The sequence below is a fragment of the Pseudophryne corroboree genome, chromosome 7 (genome assembly GCF_028390025.1).
Source record: "Pseudophryne corroboree isolate aPseCor3 chromosome 7, aPseCor3.hap2, whole genome shotgun sequence".
NCBI lineage: Eukaryota > Metazoa > Chordata > Amphibia > Anura > Myobatrachidae > Pseudophryne > Pseudophryne corroboree.
Window position 1 is genome coordinate 178,400,410 of NC_086450.1, and position 21,019 is coordinate 178,421,428.

General features: G+C 45.7%; 1 protein-coding gene across 3 annotated transcripts in view; it reads right to left on the minus strand.

Moving 5' to 3' along the window:
- LOC134944887 (peroxisomal N(1)-acetyl-spermine/spermidine oxidase-like) overlaps positions 1-21,019 on the minus strand; it is a 108,024-nt gene that overhangs the window by 72,515 nt on the left and 14,490 nt on the right. For all 3 annotated transcript variants that reach the window (XM_063933811.1, XM_063933809.1, XM_063933810.1), the window contains exon 2: positions 18,416-18,630. The gene's annotated coding sequence lies outside the window, so the exon portion shown is untranslated. The remainder of the gene's footprint in view (positions 1-18,415; positions 18,631-21,019) is intronic.

Sequence of the window (21,019 nt, forward strand, 5' to 3'; positions counted from 1 at the left end):
TATTGTATTGTATTTCCTGCGTAGTTATCTGGTTAGTTAGTCTATGTTATATTGTAGTGTATGACTTGTACTGTATTATTCATTTTCAAGTATAACATTCATATAAGGCGTTAGACCCTAAGCCCGGTAGTTGTGTATTTCTTATAGTGTTAAGTAATCTCAGAACGTCGGTGACGCTCGAACAGCTTTAAAGTTAATAAGGTTACACTGTGTTGCATCCACACCCTATCTCTACACTAAGGTTTTACTGCATATTACATTGTTTATGGTTTAGATATAAAGGTTTAAACATTGTGAGCGTCTGCGCCGCTGGTGATCTCCTCGTGGTCCCGAGCGTCCGCTACGCTATAGCGCACCATTACGTTAGTCAGCAGCCAATAGCGTGCCTGCCTGTGATCTCTTGGCCGTGAGCGAACGTGACGCTTGAGCGTCTCGACCACGGCTAAGCGATTGTTACGCAACGTGCGTACCCTTACGGTACTCCATACGTCAATAGCGTACAGTGTTCTTAGACCTCTTAAAGGGTTTTAAATAAGATAAATATTTAGCTTTATCAATTGGCGGCTCGTCCTGTCCTTCACATATCTCTGCTAGGTAATTTCAGCAGACATTATCCATCAGCAAAGGGCGGGAGATCATATTCTTCGCAGTGCTGACGGGATAAGCGTCTGCTTCGCTTAGTAAAGGGTGCTGAGGGAATCCGGAACCGGAGGTAAGAACAACACGCTAGTGTCTTTTAAAACTGTTTATTTCTATCTTGCGTACGCACACACGCATATCTGCATTTCTTTTTCGTGTATTTTCATATATCACTCTCCTGTTTGCCATTTTATAATTGATAAACGTGCTAAAAGAGATTTGTCGCTATTTCATAGTTAAAGTGTAAAAGTAATATATTAAGGGATAAATTGTAAAGCGCACACGCAACTCTACCTAAAGGTACAAGGAGAGATTGGTGTGGTGCTCGGTAGATGATCGAGGATCATCTACATTGATAAACGTGTTAGTTGTGTTACGGTGGACATTGGCTTTGTGTACACGTGTCTCTAACAAAGGGCTGAGACTCGCGTACGCAAAGGCCGACGCACGCAGCGTAAATTACGCAACGGAGCGTCTGGGTACGCCCACGTAACTCAAGTCACACGATAGTGTTGATTTTTAACAGGCGATAAATAGCGCAACAGGCGATAAATAGCGCAACAGGCGATAAATAGCGCAAATCTATTTTAATATCCGAAATTTAAATTAACAGATCCTTCTCCAAATTTACAACACATCTGGTCTAAAGAAAAATTTCTGCGCAGAAATAGAAATAGAAACAAAAGTGTACATGTGGTGAGTGAGTGTGTTGTATACAATTTTGAGGTTGAACCACAAGAAAAGTATCGAGTTCTCGTGGAGGTACATACATGTAAGTGACGTGCATGGTGGCTAGGGAGGCATCCCTGGTTAAACATAAAATTTGAGCATTAGAGTGTAGCAGACCAGGAGGTCACACTGTAGCAGCAGACCAGGAGGTCTTATTTCAAGACCAGGAGGTCCAGTTACAGCAGACTAAGAAGTCCGCTATAGAGACGAGTAGCACAACACCAGGAAGGGTTGGTGCGGAACCCATATAGGCCATTAAGCTCTGGCTGAAGGAATTCGCAGCCGTAATTTTCGATTCCACTGGTCGCTCCGCACATAAGATTAGTTGCTTATGTGCTGAACGATTGTACCGCACGTAATTGTGTGCATTAGTAAACCTGACCGGTACCATTTGTGTACGAAGGTCATAAACGCTATTTGTACATTTTAACGTGATTTGTGAAATTTTTTTATTTTAAGGGAAGTTCGCTGGTCACTCAGGAACTATCCAACAACCGATACTTGCTGGGGAACGCGCCCCAGTAAATAAAGGTTCACAGGGGCCCTAGGTTGGGTACAACAGCTCTGGATACAGTGATTGTGTTACTGGCCAACGTGGGCGAGAAGTGAGTGGAGTACTCGGTAAACTTCACCGCCAGCCTGCCCCGGACATCTTGGTTTTTGTAAGGGTTCGCTGAAGAAAAGCAACACCTGCAAGTTATGGGGGCCAGTTGTTCAGGTAGGGGGCGATCAACCTCGGTTCGGGTTGATTTAGTAAACCGACCAGTCGGGTCGGCAAGGTACGTAATGTGTGAAAAATACGGTTCACACACATAGGTTTTATGTGATGAATGGGAGAGAATGACGGTACATGACGGGGAGAAATTCCCAAGAGTAGGTAGCTTCAGCCCAGAAGTGTTAATGAATTTAAGGAGAAGGATATGTCTCATTAAATCAACAAAGAGACGAATCCAACATTATGATTATTTGCAGCTATGGCAACAAGAGGGTGAAATACAGAGAGGATTGGCTCTGGCGGCGGGATCTAATCCTATCAAGAAACTGATAGCCACGGCACCGCCGCCACCATACATTGCAGGAGAGAAATTGGTTGCGGAGAATGACGCACTAAGGTGTGACAAACAAACACTTAGCAACTGTGTAAATGTTAAAGATAATGTTAACCAAATAACCAATGCAAGTATTAACCCGTGCAAGTTGTACCGTTTTGAACTTTCCCCAGGAGTGTGATCAAGAGGACGAATCAGCAACAATATCAGCGCTCTCTCTAGCAGCCACCATAGCAGAGACAACAGTAGGCACAGCTCCACCCCCGAGATTAGTAACAAAGGCCCCTAGTGGAGGGATAGGTGAGATCGTATCAACGGGTAAGTACGGCACCATACACTATGCTGAAACTATTTCACCACAGGCTGTAGACTCTACACAGAATGATGTTGTTAGAATTAATCCTGTTAGGGTAATAGCAGTGCCAAATGGGAAAACGGACACTTCAGGAGTCACTCCTGTTAGGAACATTGCCATGTACAGCCCGTTTTCCCGAATGGAATTAAGGACCATAGTGTCTGAATTCCCTGACCCCAGAAAAGACTTAGTTGCTAGCCAAAAATACATCAGAGACCTAGGAAACACTTTAGAGCCCAATAACAAAGATTGGCAGATATTGCTGAGGGCATGTTTACCCTCCAATGTCGACGCAGCTCAATTTTTAGCTGACTGTGGATTAGATCAGGATGTACCTCTTACAGATGTGTACAACAAAGATAATGTAAAAAGAATAAGTTTACAGTTAAAGGAGTATTTCCCAGCCGTAGTTAAATGGAACAAGATATTCTCAATTAAACAAAAGGAGTCAGAAACAGCTGCAGAATATTTTCACAGGGCATTATTAGAGATGGCAAAATACACAGGCATAGAGGACATTAAAACAAACATAAACCATCGAGAAGTAGCAGTATCTGTACTAATGGATGGTTTAAAAGAGGCATTAAAGACCAGGGTACAGACCACGCAACCATGTTGGCGAGGTCTGTCGGTGGCTACTTTGAGAGAGGCTGCTATTGATCACGACCGGAATATCACCAAACACAGGGAACAACAAGGTGATAAATTAATGGCCGTAAGTATACAGGCCCTGACCACAAGGCAGCCTTTGTATAATTCACCAAACCCTGTGGGTAAGTCAAATGTGGTTACTTGTTATTCTTGTCTTAAACAGGGACACATAGCACGAGACTGTAGAGTGAAAAATTCACAGAGATCATACCAACCCCCTAGACAGCGACACGAGACACGACATTGGGAGCAGGGTCCGCAGAAACGGAGTTATGAGCCACATGCAGGGGAAACAAAAAGATACCCCCCGAACAGAGACTGGCAAGCCACTGGTAGTTCCCAATTAACTCCGTCACAAGTAGTTGCTGCCAGCGGGATTCAGGGAGGTCACCATACCCAATAGAGGTGTGGCCATACCTGTAATCTGCAGCCAGTAAAATTGATTGCAAGTCTTGGAAGTGAACCCGAAATTGCAATTGATGTAGCTGGTAAAACATTAAACTTTCTTGTAGATACGGGGGCGGCCAAATCAGTGATAAATTCGACAGTGGGCATGAGAACCACTGGTAAGACAATTCCAGCCATGGGAGTAACAGGAGTAGTCCAGCACTACCCTGTTAGCAAACCAGCCGAGATTACAATAGGGCCTTTACATACCAAGCATTCCTTTTTGCTGGTGCATCGGCACCGACTAATCTCCTGGGAAGAGACTTATTGTGTAAAATGGGGTGCGTCATTTATTGTACTCCTGAAGGTGTATTCTTGGACATACCTGAGAATCACGCTCAGGAAGTGCGAGACATGTTAGACTCCCCATCAAAATTAATGTCACATACCATTATGACAAATAGGACTCCATCCCAAGTAGAAGAAATGACATCCCAGATACCAGAGTCACTTTGGACTAAAGATGGACAGGACACTGGATTAATGGCAAACGTAGCTCCGGTAGTTGTACAAGTAAAAGATGGTAGGATAGCTCCAAAAATCCCACAGTACCCTCTGAAGCCAGAGGTGGAGTTAGGAGTTTATCCCGTAATAGAGCGCTTGCTACAACAGGGCATTCTGGTAAGAACATCCAGCACTGCCAATAGTCCCATCTTCCCTGTGAAAAAGAGTGGGGGGAGGGGTTACCGGCTAGTGCAGGATCTAAGGGGGATTAACAAAATAGTTGAGAGTCAGTTCCCCGTAGTGCCAAATCCAGCTGTCATCCTTATGCAAATCCCTCCCACTGCGAAATTTTTCACTGTTATTGACCTCTGCTCCGCTTTCTTTTCGGTACCCCTGCACCCTGACAGCCAATATTTGTTTGCATTTACATACAGAGGAGTCCAATACACATGGACTCGATTACCACAAGGTTTCATAGACAGTCCAAGTATATTTTCTCAGGCTTTGCATGATTGTCTACAGTCTTTCCAACCAGGGAGTGGATCAGTATTGATACAGTACGTGGATGATTTACTACTGTGTTCAGATTCATTGGAAGCCTCTCTGAAGGATACGAAACAGCTCCTGTTTCATCTTTCAGACACAGGACACAAGGTTTCCAAAGACAAGTTACAATTATGCCAAACTAGAGTAAAATATTTGGGACACTGTCTAACACAAGGACTGAGACACCTGACCGCTGATAGAATTCAAGCAATTAGAGACATGACTCTGCCACAAACCCAGCAACAGATCAGAACGTTTTTAGGAATGTGTGGGTATTGCCGTAACTGGATCCCAGGATTTTCCATTCTAGCGTTACCTTTGCAGGAGATGGTCTCCTCAAACAAGCCTGATCGGATTTCGCATACAGACGAGTCCGAAATGGCATTTGAGAGACTTAAACAGTGTCTAACGCAGGCACCAGCATTAGGTATGCCAGACTATGGGAAACCCTTTGAGCTGTACGGAACAGAAAGTGCTGGTTGCGCGGCAGGCGTCCTAACCCAAAAGCACGGTGATGCCAGCAGGCCAGTAGCATACTACAGCGCTCAGCTAGACACGGTAGCGCGATCCCTCCCCACATGCTTGCGAAGTGTTGCTGCGATAGCATTGCTAGTAACAAAAAGCGAAGATGTAGTGCTAGGTCACAACCTCACAATTCATACACCACATGCAGTGTCAGCCTTGCTAAATTCTGCCCAAACCAGGCACGTCTCATCAGCGCGGTTTACAAGATGGGAATTGGCACTAATGGCCCCCGTAAACATCACCATAAGGAGATGCAGTGCATTAAATCCTGCAACATATCTCCCAGGTGTGCCTGGACAGGCACAAAGGGTGAAGGATGAGAGTGGTGGGGAAGGAGGATTTAATACAAAGGAGGACACACATGATTGTATGGAATATTTGACCCAAAAATTTTACCGCAAGGCCCGACATCAGTGACAACCCACTGGAAGATGTAGAGCTCACGTTCTACACGGATGGTAGTTGTCATAGACAGTCAGACTCGGGAGACTTGTGTACTGGATACGCAGTCGTAGATGACCAAGGCACCATAGAAGCAGAACCGCTAGGCCCACCTCACTCAGCCCAGGTTGCTGAACTGGTCGCCCTAACCAGAGCATGTGAATTGGCTAAGGGCAAATCAGCCAATATCTACACCGATTCTAGATACGCCTTCGGGGTAGTCCATGATTTCGGAGCCCTATGGCGCCTCAGAAATTTCATGACGGCAGCTGGTACACCGGTAGCGCATGCAGCTCACATTAAAAGGCTTCTAACAGCGATACAGGAACCCGACAGAGTGGCTGTTATCAAGTGTAAAGCACACACATATAGCCAGGACCCAGTATCACTTGGTAACAGCCGAGCAGACGAAGCAGCTAAGTTAGCAGCTGGTACCCCCAGACAGACAGACACCACACAGTTGATGGTATTTAATACCATCAACACACAGAAGTTGTGTGAAATGCAAAATTTGTGTTCCACACAGGAAAAGGCAGTCTGGAAGGCAAAGGGATATGGCCAGGAGTCCTCAGGACTCTGGACGGATGGACAAGGTAAACCAGTGGCCCCCAGAGCATATCTTCCATGTTTAGCTGAGGCAGCTCACGGGCTGACTCATCTGGGCAAGGAGGGAATGTGCAAGTTGGTAAGAGCATATTGGTGCGCCCCAGGATTTTCATCTCATGCAGGTAAGAGAGCAATGTCATGCCTTACCTGTTTGAGAAAGAACATCGGAAAGGCAATACCAACAGAACCATCTCATATCCCACCTGCAGGCGGCCCTTTCCAGGTAATACAGATTGACTTCATTCAATTACCCCCTTGTCGAAATTTGAAATATGTACTTGTTTGTATAGATGTTTTTTCAAATTGGGTCGAAGCATTTCCTGCGGCCACAAATACCGCTATGTTTACTGCTAAGAAAATTGTGCAGGAATTTGTATGTAGATATGGTATCCCTAGAATAATCGAAAGTGATAGGGGTACCCATTTTACAGGTGATGTCTTTCAAGGAATGTGTAAGTTGATGGGAATTGATAGCAAGCTGCACACTCCATACCGTCCACAGGCGAGTGCGAAGGTGGAAAGAGTGAACAGCACTATTAAAAATAAACTGAGCAAAGTTATGGCAGAGACAGGATTGACATGGCCAGAAGCTTTACCCATTGTACTGTACAGCATCAGAACCACTCCCAGGTCCCCTCTTAATCTGTCTCCCTTTGAAATTTTGTTTGGTCGACAACCGCATGTTATGATTGACCCTCAGGATGATTTGAAGTGTAACAATGAAGTGACTGTAAAGTACCTGGTTAACATGAGTAAACAGCTAAGGAATCAAAATGATAATTTGAAGTTGGTGATTCCTGATTTACCAGATAGTAATTGTCATGACATTGAACCTGGGGATTATGTAATGATACGGAATTTTCTACGCTCAGGTTGCCTTATTGACAGATGGGAAGGACCATACCAAGTCTTATTGACTAGCACTACAGCATTGAAGGTTGCCGAGAGAGAGACTTGGGTTCATTCGTCCCATTGTAAGAAGGTTGCTGATCCAGAGAGGTCCCGTGATAAGGAACAGACGGTAGAGGAAGTGGTATCACTGGAGTGTCTGTTCCAAGAGGACTGAGGCGGCACCTGAGCATTGAAGATCACAAGATCAAAAGCAGTTGTCGATTCCCTGTTCCCTTTTATTGTTTTTCCCCACTTCCCATCCCCTCTCCCTCAATTATTTTTTCTTCCCCCCTTCTCATTCTTCTCCGTTTCCTCCTATAAGATGGACTTGCCCCAAGAGACTGTGATCCGGATTTTCCTGTTGACCATGATGTTGACCAGAGCAGTCTGTTCCGGCGAGAGTACCATGGAGGTCGAGAGAGGTTCTGGAATGGGTTCTGATGACAAAGATGGAGGCGTAGTTTTCCAAGAACAACTTAACCAACAAGTAAAGGCGAGTATCAGAAAACGATCCGATAGCATTGACAATAGAAGGAATTGTGAAGGATTGTTAGCTGAAGAAAACTGTATCTGTAGGCTTTGTGACAATGTAGTTGAGGATGGGTGCATTAAGAAATGCCAATCCAGTTTTAATATCCACATGGACCGGCATCCATTGAGTGACTATCACTCCTTAGTGGGTAGTGTGTTAAATCAAACAGATTGTTGGGTATGCTCTCAAGTACCTCAAGGTCATAGCAAATCAGGACTAGTACCATTTCCTTTAACGGTAGGGGAGGTACTTGAGCTAAAGGGTGGGAGACCGGTGGACAGGAGGTTTAATATCTCCAGTCCTCCTAGTTTGAAGCTCCACCAATATCATGTGGATAGATCCCTAATATGTTTTAACATTACCAATCCCCGAAAGCCGGGAAGTTGGGAAGTGTCATGGAGCAACCAAACCATGACCTTTTCATATAGGGCAGATAGAATGCCTACAGATACAGAGCTTATACGCCACATAGCCAGTAGAGAATAATCTTTCCGATATAGGTATACCCTAGGAAGTAGGATTACGAGAGTTGGAGAAGTATCACCAGGATACTGTGCACATATCGTACAAACTGATACGTGTACTAGACAGATGGGAGAATTAGGGGTAGGAGATTTCACATGGAGGATGTGTAATATGGTTATGTCCTACTCCGTCCCATATGTTCTCCCCGATGATGCATATTTCATATGCGGGAGGAAGGCGTATAAGTGGCTTGCCCCAAACTCTGAAGGATTGTGTTATATTGGAAAAGTACTGCCTGAAGTAATGACTGTATCACATGCCAAAATGAAAGATATACACCGTGTTGCCCAAGCTCCTTATACTCATACTCATTACGAGCACGTAGTTAAACGGCACCTGATAGAAAGAACAGAGCATCCGGCCTCTGACATGATCCATGAATCCACCGGAATTCAGTTTCTAATCGCGTTAGATTTCACTCGCACCGCCAGAGGAGTGTTGAATTATAAATACATATCTGCGCTTGCAAATTTGTTAGATAATATCACTGAAATGTATGATGACACGTTTAGGTATACTGGAAGAGAACTTCAAGCTTATAAAACAGAACTGGTACAGCATAGAATGGTTCTCAATTATCTCACGGCAGTGACAGGCGGATATTGCGTCACACTGGCAACGCAGTACGGCGTGAAATGCTGCACATATATAACGAATAGTACCGAGGACCCGGTCGAGGTCATAGACCAAAAGATGGACGATATTCTCCAACTGAAGTGGGAATTTCGCAGGAGACACAATCTCACTCTTGCTGCTGTAGGTAATGAGCTGACTGGTTGGGTGTCATGGTTGAACCCGCGAAATTGGTTCTCTGGTTTAGGAGAATGGGCTCAAGGAGTCATAATGGATGTTGGGAAGTTTCTTCTATGTATCTTAGGTGTTGTCATATCCATTGGCTTGATATTTAGATGCGGTCAGGCTTTAATGAAGTGCAAACGTAGTACCAGGGTAATGAGTCTAAGGAGTGAGGAAATTGTAATTCCAATGGATTTGATTTATGACCCAACGGTAGAAACAATGATGTGATGAAAATGCGATTATACAGTCCGTTTCTTTCACCTGTTTTTCCGTTTTCTCCAAGGTAAAAAGACCCACTTGGACGAGGAATTTGATGATCCTGTATACAGACAACTGATGGATTAAAGAAGAAGTTTTGACAACCTAATACACAGATATTTGATGAACTATGCCATAGACCCCCAGTTTCCCTAGAAATTTTAAAATTACGCTAGCCCAACACTTTTGTAAGTCTATGGACATTGACAAAGCTTTTTGCTTGCACCTTTTGGGCAAAAGCACAAAGAAGACGGCATTCAACAGACACCGAACAAGACTTCAACCGACAAATGTTCATTAACCTGACATAGAATACCACTGCATTTACCATAAGTGTTCTTTTTCTTCATCTCTACAACCTTCAGGTAATGACACACATAGTCGATAGGGAATACAGGCACAGATATCAGCAATCACATATTCCCCCATTCATGTATCATCAACTAAAATGTGCTCCCCCATTTTGTTGCAACCAAAATCCGAAAAGAGCTCGGTAAAGTTTGACAGCCCATCCACAGACCCGTACCGCGGGATAAGAAGGAATTCAAATGTATACTTCGCAATACCTCGAAGCTTGATGTACAACACGTACGGCACGATGATACATGACCCCCCAAACATGGATTCATACACACATGCTTCTACTATCTCACTAGGTCATACCCTCTTCACACCTTCTCCTCTCTCCCCCCTTACCCAACCATGGAAATGTATTAACCCCTGACATATATTTTTCTCGTTTTGAAATGTTTTAGGAAGTGGCAGTTATTGTTGACTGCCAAAGGGTGGACTGTCAAAGTCAGAAAAATATCACGATGCACACTGCCATATTTGCACCTCATACAGGTCCGCGCTGCGCATGCGTGCGCTCTCCCGTGTGTGCGCATACTCGCTGTTGCGGGCACCCGCAGGCGCACGGTATGTGCATTTACGGTAGAGTTTATGTGTTCGTAGCGTGCGACTCAATCGTCACATATTTTCACTATATAATGTATTTTGTAGATCATGGTCCCTTTGATAGATTCTGAAAGTTTAGTTAATATAGCATGTTCATGGACGGAGAGATCCCTATTTGTTTGATACGAAGGGTCAGACAGGGGTCATACAGTGATGTTTAGTATCCATCGGAAGAGTATTTAATTAGCAATATTCCGGTGTTGGTTTGAAGCGAATTAATCGCTCGTGCGAATAGTTATGGACATAAGAAGTTTATGTCCATTTACTATTATTTGCACTTACTTATCCATGCGGCGGGAAACCTAGTTTCCCACCCACCTGAGCAGTTGGAAATGGTCTCAGCCCACCTGTATGAATCAACCTATGACCTTTTGTTATAGTGCGAAGACGAATTCCTATGTCCAATGAACAATGAGATTGTAGGGACCATTGAATTGTATTGTGCGTGGGGCATAAATAGACAAGCCGATCACATCCAGCTCACTCTTCAACGGTTCTCATTGCTGATAATCGGGAGCTGGATGTCCAGAGGCGCATGCGATCGTTCCCCTTTGTGCGTAAGTTTTCTCCGCAATCATATTGTCTTTCTTGTTATTCTGAGCCATATATCTCTCTCTCTCATATCTCTCTCTCTCTCTCTCCTCCTCTTTCTCTCGTATTCCCTTAAACGTAATAGTATTGTATTGTATTTCCTGCGTAGTTATCTGGTTAGTTAGTCTATGTTATATTGTAGTGTATGACTTGTACTGTATTATTCATTTTCAAGTATAACATTCATATAAGGCGTTAGACCCTAAGCCCGGTAGTTGTGTATTTCTTATAGTGTTAAGTAATCTCAGAGCGTCGGTGACGCTCGAACAGCTTTAAAGTTAATAAGGTTACACTGTGTTGCATCCACACCCTATCTCTACACTAAGGTTTTACTGCATATTACATTGTTTATGGTTTAGATATAAAGGTTTAAACATTGTGAGCGTCTGCGCCGCTGGTGATCTCCTCGTGGTCCCGAGCGTCCGCTACGCTATAGCGAACCATTACGTTAGTCAGCAGCCAATAGCGTGCCTGCCTGTGATCTCTTGGCCGTGAGCGAACGTGACGCTTGAGCGTCTCGACCACGGCTAAGCGATTGTTACGCAACGTGCGTACCCTTACGGTACTCCATACGTCAATAGCGTACAGTGTTCTTAGACCTCTTAAAGGGTTTTAAATAAGATAAATATTTAGCTTTATCATAATGCATTTTTACATGACACACATAATGCTCCTTACACATATTCTGAACACTACTGCACAACCAACCCACTCACATGTACACAGCACTCAGACTTCCACTAACACTGTGACCTCTGCCTCTGCTTGGATACAGATGTGTCCTCATAAATCTTGCATCAATGCTAACGTTGGGCACTTTTTTTTAAAGAAAATGCATCTTATTTGCATTGCTATGTGGCTAGGATGCACAAGCAGCTTCTGCTGATTAAACTGATATGCAGCATGCCAATATACTGTGTGAGACTGTGGCTGTATCTGCACATAAAATGCTACATACAGAATATAGGCATGCCGCATATCATTTTAATCAGCAGAAGCTGCTGATGCCCCTAGGCATATCAAATGCCCTAGGCAATTGCCTAGTTTACCTATGCCTATGGCCGGCTCTGATCAGGCACCCGAGTGAATATAGTGATGTAAGTATATTTTTCACCACTCCGTTTTACTTCAAATGTGGAGACATTCCTACTGGACATATGCAATAGGACTGTATCAGGTGGTTGCAGACTCAAAATCTCGTCATATATTCATATTATTCATTTAACATTGTAGAATTGTATGCATTTTTAAAGCTATATGATCTTATCAGTATTTTTGTAACAAATGTGGACAAGTTAAGTGCTCATAAATGTGAAATCATTATTGCATTGATACAGTGATTTCACATTATTTATTTGATCACTTTTTGTACTGAGGCAACAATTTTCAGAAAACTTTATTATACATTGTTGCAGTTTCTGTTTATTCAGCCATAGGGGTATATGCAATTGCGGTCGAATTCCCGAAAATGTCGAAAAACTGGACTTTTTCGCCACAAAAAAAAAATTCGACAATGCAATACAGTACTTTTTGTCACAAAAAAACAGACTTTTCAAATTCGACTTTTTGAAATTCGACATTTGACAAATTCGACATTTCTGCAATGGTACAAATGCGGCTTTTCGACAAAAGTATATTCAATTGAGGAATGTAAATTCGACAACAGTGCTTTTTGACAGTAAATTCGTCATTTTCAACCCGCGTCACTTTGCTGGCGGAATGTAATAAAAAAATTTAAAAACATGTTTTTTTGTGTTTTTTTTATTGCTAATAGCATATCTATTTATATTAGAAGGGATTAGGTACTTGGTTTGTCTATTTAGGAGGCACAAGTATTATTTATATATTTTTTTAAATATAAATATATATTTTTTTATGAAATGGGTTAAAAACCCCCAAAAAAAATTGCGTGGGGTCCCCCCTCCTAAGCATAACCAGCCTCGGGCTCTTTGAGCCGGTCCTGGTTGCCAAAATACGGGGTAAAAAAATGACAGGGGATCCCCCATATTTTAACAACCAGCACTGGGCTCTGCGCCTGGTCCTGGTGCAAAAAGAGTAGGGGTCCCCTGTATTTTTTGTACCAGCACCGGGCTCCACTAGCTGGACAGATAATGCCACAGCCGGGGGACACTTTTATACCGCTCCCTGCGGCCGTGGCATTAAATACCCAACTAGTCACCCCTGGCCGGGGTACCCTGGAGGAGTGGGGACCCCTTCAATCAAGGGGTCCCCCCCCAGCCACTCAAGGGCCAGGGGTGAAGCCCGAGGCTGTCCCCCCCATCCAAGGGCTGCGGATGGAGGGCTGATAGCCTTGAGTAAAATGAAAGAATATTGTTTTTTGCAGAAGAACTACAAGTCCCAGCAAGCCTCCCCCGCAAGCTGGTACTTGGAGAACCACAAGTACCAGCATGCGGGGGGGAAACTGGCCCGCTGGTACCTGTAGTTCTACTGCAAAAAAAATACCCAAATAAAAACAGGACACGCACACCTTGAAAGTACAACTTTATTACATACATGTCGACACACACACATACTTACCTATGTTGACACGACGTTCGGTCCACTTGTCCAAGTAGAATCCACGGGGTGTACCTGAAAATAAAATTATACTCACCTAAATCCAGTGTCCAGTGATATTTGTAATCCACGTACTTGGCAAAATAAAAAAACGCATTTACCCGATCCACACGGACTGAAAGGGGTCCCATGTTTACACATGGGACCCCTTTCCCCGAATGCTGAGACCCCCTGTGACTCCTGTCACAGAGGGTCCCTTCAGGCAATCAGGGAGCGCCACGTCCTGGCACTCTCCTGATTCCCTATGCGTGTCTGAGCTGGCAGACAGCGCATCGCACAGCACCTCCATTAGTTTCAATGGTGGGAACTTTGCGGTCAGCGGTGGGGTTACCTGCGGTCAGCCGCTGACCGCGGGTGACCTCACCGCTGACCGCAAAGTTCCCACCATTGAAGATAATGGAGGGGGCTGTGCGATGTGCGTCTGACAGCTCAGACGCGCATACAGCCAATCAGGAGAGTGCCACGACGTGGCGCTCCCTGATTGCCTGAAGGGACCTTCTGTGACAGCAGTCACGGGGGGTCTCTGCATACGGGGAAAGGGGTCCCATGTGTAAACATGGGACCCCTTTCAGTCCGTGTGGATCGTGTAAATGCGTTTTTTTGTTTTGCCAAGTACGTGGATTACAAATATCACAGGACACTGGATTTAGGTGAGTATAAAATTTTATTTTCAGGTACCCCGGATTCTTTGACCTTGGAGACATGGCAGTCGGCGTTTCAACATAGGTAAGTATGTATGTGTCGGCATGTGTGAAATAAAGTTGTATTTTCACGGTGTGCGTGTCCTGTTTTTATTTGGGTATTTTTTTGCAGAAGAACTACAGGTACCAGCGGGCCTGTTTCCCCCCCCGCATGCTGGTACTTGTGGTTCTCCAAGTACCAGCTTGCGGGGAGGCTTGCTGGGACTTGTAGTTCTTCTGCAAAAAAACAATATTCGTTCATTTTTACACATGGCTATCAGGCCCCCATCCGCAGCCCTTGGATGGGGGGCTGATAGCCTCGGGCTTCACCCCTGGCCCTTGGGTGGCTGGGGGGGGGACCCCTTGATTGAAGGGGTCCCCACTCCTCCAGGGTACCCCGGCCAGGGGTGACTAGTTGGGTATTTAATGCCACAGCCGCAGGGAGCGGTATAAAAGTGTCCCCGGCTGTGGCATTATCTGTCCAGCTAGTGGAGCCCGGTGCTGGTACAAAAAATACGGGGGACCCCTACTCTTTTTGTCCCCCGTATTTTTTGCACCAGGACCAGGCGCAGAGCCCGGTGCTGGTTGTTAAAATACGGGGGATCCCCTGTCATTTTTCCCCCCGTATTTTTGCAACCAGGACCGGCTCAAAGAGCCCGAGGCTGGTTATGCTTAGGAGGGGGGACCCCACGCAATTTTTTTTCGGGTTTTTTACCGTTTTTTGTACCATCTGAAAAGTCGATTCAAAATCCGTCAATTGGTCTGTTTTTCAATAGCGGCACTGTCTAATCCGTTTTTTATTGAATATGTCGAATTCCGGCACCCACCGGCCGGAATTCGACGGTCGAATTGTGTCGAATTTCAAAACGGGCGAAAAATTGCCGCAATTCGCCCGGAATTGCATATACCCCATAGAGTCTTGGTTCATTAGAGCAACACTCCTTATGTTTTTTAATTTTGTGATCAAGGTCTAATCGGAGATTGGCCTTGTTTTTAAGGGGAGATTCAGACCTGATCGTAGCTGTGCTAAATTTAGCAGCTACGATAATCCACACTGACATGCGGGAGGACGCCCAGTACAGGGCTAGTCCGCCCCGCATTTCAGGCCCAGCCCCACCGCACAAGCACAAAAACATTGCACAACGGCAATGCTTTTGTACTTGAAGAGTAATTCCCAGCCAGCGCAGCTCCTGCGTGCTGGAGGGGAGTTACTCGTCGTTGTGATGTGTGACGTCATGCAGCCGCTGCAGCCTGCCCCCCTCTGCACGGTCCGGCCATGCCTGCGTTGGCCGGACCGCACCCACAAGCGGTCAAATGCCGCCATTCCGCCCCCTCCCGCCCAGCGACTGCCTCTGCCTGTCAATCAGGCAGAGGCGATCGCTGGGCTACGACAGCCGTCGGTTGTCTGGCATGCGGCGGCACATGCGCACTTCTGACCTGATCGCTGTGCTGCCATGAACAGCAGCGTGCGATCAGCTCAGAATTACCCCCTTAGTCAGGGTGTATCCACAGACACACTACAGGTGTTTGCTGCTTTAACATACTGTATTCAACCTGATCATTATAGAAAAATGATTACCTATTACCAGCGCCTAACACACCTTTGTAAATTTGACAGAAATATTTTGTTCACATGTTAACCTGATGTACCCTGGCATTAACATTTTGGAGATGGTGAATGGATGGAAAACGGACACATTCCATATGCTATCTGGGGTCAGACAAGGCTGTCCTTTTTGCACCTTTTGTCTTTGTTGTATAGTACACTTTGCTGCATGCATCAGACACCCAGAGATCAGAGGGATGGATCATTGCACCAGGACTAAAGGCAGGCCAAGGATTCACTGTACATGGATGATGTCACAGTCTTCTGGGCAGATCAGCATTTCTTGATCCCTTCAAGATCATATCAGACATCCTTAACATCCTGGGAGTCTGTTTCAGTGGAGGAAGCACAGTCCTAATATGTTGGGATGAAAGACTGGCTAAAGTTAGATAGGAAATTGGACTGTGGAGCCCCAGGAACCTTATTATTGAAGGAACAGCACTGGTCCAAAGATTCTTTGCACTATGCAGTACATGGCTTAAGAGTGACCACCTCTTGTTTATTCTGCAGAGACATCACAAGGACATTGGTTTACTTCATGTGGGGCTCAAAAATGGACAGATTAAAGCAGACTCTTATGTACAAGAAGCCCCTCAACGGTAGGAAACAGATCTAAGACATCCCCTCATACTGCAAGCCTTCATTGTCTGTAACTGTATCTGCAGGACTCTGTGGCCGAAGTTATGGGGCATATTCAATTACGTACGAGAACTGCGGGTTTTTCCCCAAGAGTGCAATATTTATTGTTATTCAGATGGGTGCAGGGTTTTTGGGGTTTTTTGGTGCCGGGGAATTTTTGTTCTCACAGTCCCACAGCATGACCAATTTTTTTGTAAAATCCATATTTTTAGGAAAAATGGTCGTGAATAGCTCTGGAACTGCTGTGCTGCCCCCTTCCTCCCCTCCCCCATGGATTAATTAAGCAATAGGAAGTTTCCAGTTAGCTTAATTAGTCCAATTACTCACCTTCTGAAGTGCTGCATCCTCCTCCAGTTCTTCTCTACAGCGTCGCAGACAGCAGAGACAGCTACCAGGGACCGGCCGGGCACAAGACGGGTACTACCCCTATACCTGCACCCAATCCCCGCACACACTACCGCTCACCCTGAACCCACCACTACACTACCCCTAACCCTGCACCCAATCCCCGCACACACTACCGCTCACCCTGCACACACTACACTACACCACCCCTAACCCTGCACCCAATCCCCGCACACACTACCGCTCACCCTGCACACACTACACTACACCACCCCTAACCCTGTACACACTCCCCGCACACACTACCGCTCACCCTGCACACACTACACTACCCCTAGCCCTGCACGCAATCCACGCACACACTACAGCTCACCCTGCACACACTACACTACACTACCCCTAACCCTGCACCCAATCCTCGCACACATTACCGCTCACCCTGCACACACTACACTACCCCTAACCCTGCACCCAATCCCCGCACACACTACCGCTCACCCTGCACACACTACACTACACTACCCCTAACCCTGTACCCACTCCCCGCACACACTACCGCTCACCCTGCACACACTACACTACCCCTAACCCTGTACACACTCCCCGCACACACTACCGCTCACCCTGCACACACTACACTACCCCTAACCCTGCACCCAATCCCCGCACACACTACCGCTCACCCTGCACACACTACACTACCCCTAACCCTGTACACACTCCCCGCACACACTACCGCTCACCCTGCACACACTACACTACCCCTAGCCCTGCACGCAATCCACGCACACACTACCGCTCACCCTGCACACACTACACTACACTACCCCTAACCCTGCACCCAATCCTCGCACACATTACCGCTCACCCTGCACACACTACACTACCCCTAACCCTGCACCCAATCGCCGCACACACTACCGCTCACCCTGCACACACTACACTACACTACCCCTAACCCTGTACCCACTCCCCGCACACACTACCGCTCACCCTGCACACACTACACTACCCCTAACCTTGCACCCAATCCCCTCACACACTACCGCACACCCTGCACATACTGCACTACACTACCCCTAACCTTGTACCCACTCCCTGCACACACTACCACTCACCCTGCACACACTACACTATACTACCCCTAACCTTGCACCCAATTCCCGCACACACTACACTACACTATTAATGATCAGTACATAAGTCATTTTGTAAGGGCACCTGTGGAAAAAAACTGTTTTGTTATTCAAATATGATCTCCAGCTCTGCCACACGCATAATTCCTAACAGACCCTATCTGCGGACGCTGAACAGGAAGAGGCTAATCGGAAAGTGACTGCAGTTTTGTTGTCTGAATGTGAAGGTGGTTTGGATGGATTTTGGCTGGTTTAGGGCCTAGGCAGAATAAGGGTTAGGCCCCAAAACAAAGCATCACTTTAAAATCAGAATGAAAATGAACTGTTTACATACAATCTATTCCTACAACGTTTCATTAACTATAAAAATGAACTATGTGACATGATCCAGAGAAAGCTAAAGACAAAACCTGTTCTCTGAATTGTAAATATAAATAAATTACCTTACCTTGTATTTCTAGACATCACTATTATTTTTCTTTCATTTCTATCCAATCTGCTAATTACGTTAAACCACTTATTATTCACACATAAGTGCAGGGTCCTTGGAAACACATTATCATGTGGAAGATCTCTACCATGATGACAGTTGCAGCGTCTGTGGAACCAGTTTCTTACAAATGTAGACTTTCTCTTTCTATGGCATTGTGTCTTCCCAAAGACCTGTATGACAAGTGCATACGTAAATAGTCTGATACATGAGACCTTGAAATGGAGTTCTATGAGTACACAGATTCCTGCACAAGATACAAAGTTTCTTTCATTTCTCAGAGTTTAAAAACAATTAACAAAACTAGAGATAGTGACTTAAGGTGTGTACACACGGTGCAATATGCACTTGACTTTCCTTACGATTTTGACTATATAGTCAAATTCGTAAGGAAAGTTAGTGCATATTGCACCATGTGTACACAGCTTGCGATGCCGATGCGCGGTCCCACGGGATCGGCATCGCAAGAAAAAATAGACTGCACAGGTAGTCCAACATTGACTATATTGGCAGGGTCGGGCTCCGGCCCCGTCGAATAGTCAGTGTCGGACAAACAGCGCATCGCGCCATGTGCACACAGCTTAACAGCTGAAAATCCTGCAAAGAATGTGCACTCAAAAACAGATATATAAATGAATACCCTTCATTGTGTCCTATATAAATTAGATCTATGTACAACCTGAAAGGGAAGCCAGTAGCAACATACACCTTTTCAATACTTTGCGAACTCGTTGAATATTCCACACTTGCTAACTACTTATCCAGGAGACCAGGCAAGTATTCCATTGTGTTTTTGTTAAGTTGTGTGAAAGGGGTTGGGTACAAAATGCTGGCGGTCAGAATCCTGTCACAGTGCCGACGAATTCCAGTGAGTATTCTAACCCTAACCCACCCGTACCGCAGTCTAACCATCCTCTGACGGGATTCTGACCATCAGGATCTTTATTACATCCCCTGTGAAAGTAGATAATAAGAATTTACTCACCACTAATTCTATTTCTCGTAGTCCGTAGTGGATGCTGGGAACTCCGTAAGGACCATGGGGAATAGACGGGCTCCGCAGGAGACTGGGCACTCTAAAAGAAAGATTAGGTACTATCTGGTGTGCACTGGCTCCTCCCTCTATGCCCCTCCTCGAGACCTCAGTTAGGGAAACTGTGCCCGGAAGAGCTGACACAACAAGGAAAGGATTTGGAATCCAGGGTAAGACTCATACCAGCCACACCAATCACACTGTACAACTTGTGATAACCATACCCAGTTAACAGTATGAACAACAACTGGGGCCTCCTTATACGGATGGCTCATAACAATAACCCTTTAGTGAAGCAATAACTATATACATGTATTGCAGAGAGTCCGCACTTGGGACGGGCGCCCAGCATCCACTACGGACTACGAGAAATAGAATTACCGGTGAGTAAATTCTTATTTTCCCTGACGTCCTAGTGGATGCTGGGAACTCCGTAAGGACCATGGGGATTATACCAAAGCTCCCAAACGGGCGGGAGAGTGCGGATGACTCTGCAGCACCGAATGAGCAAACTCAAGGTCCTCCTCAGCCAGGGTATCAAACTTGTAGAACTATGCAAATGTGTTTGAACCCGACCAAGTAGCAGCTCGGCAAAGCTGTAAAGCCGAGACCCCTCGGGCAGCCGCCCAAGAGGAGGCCACCTTCCTTGTGGAATGGGCTTTCACTGATTTAGGATGCGGCAGTCCAGCCGCAGAATGTGCCTGCTGAATCGTGCAACAGATCCAGCGAGCAATAGTTTGCTTTGAAGCAGGAGCACCCAGCTTGTTGGGTGCATGCAGGATAAATAGCGAGTCAGTTTTCCTGACTCCAGCCGTCCTGGAAACATAAATTTTCAAAGCCCGGACTACGTCCAGCAACTTGGAATCCTCCAAGTCCCGAGTAGCCGCAGGCACCACAATAGGTTGGTTCAAATGAAACGCTGATACCACCTTTGAGAGAAATTGGGGACGAGTCCTCAATTCTGCCCTGTCCATATGGAAGATCAGATACGAGCTTTTACATGACAAAGCCGCCAATTCTGACCCACGCCTAGCCGAAGCTAAGGCCAACAGCATGACCACCTTCCACGTGAGATACTTTAGCTCCACGTTTTTAAGTGGCTCAAACCAGTGTGAATTCAGGAAATACAACACAACGTTAAGATCCTAAGGTGCCACTGGAGGCACAAAAGGGGGCTGAATATGCAGCACTCCCTTAACAAACATCTGAATTTCAGGCAGTCACATCCTTCCTAGCTTTTATCAGCGTAGGAATCACTTCATCTGGAATGCCCTTTTCCGTTAGGATCCGGCGTTCAACCGCCATGCCGTCAAACGCAGCCGCGGTAAGTCTTGGAACAGACAGGGCCCCTGCTGTAACAGGTCCTGTCTGAGAGGCAGAGGCCATGGGTCCTCTGAGATCATTTCTTGTAGTTCTGGGTACCAAGTACTTCTTGGCCAATCTGGAACGATCAGTATAGTTTTTACTCCTCTCTTTCTTACTATCCTCAGTACCTTGGGTATGAGAGGAAGAGGAGGGAACACATAAAC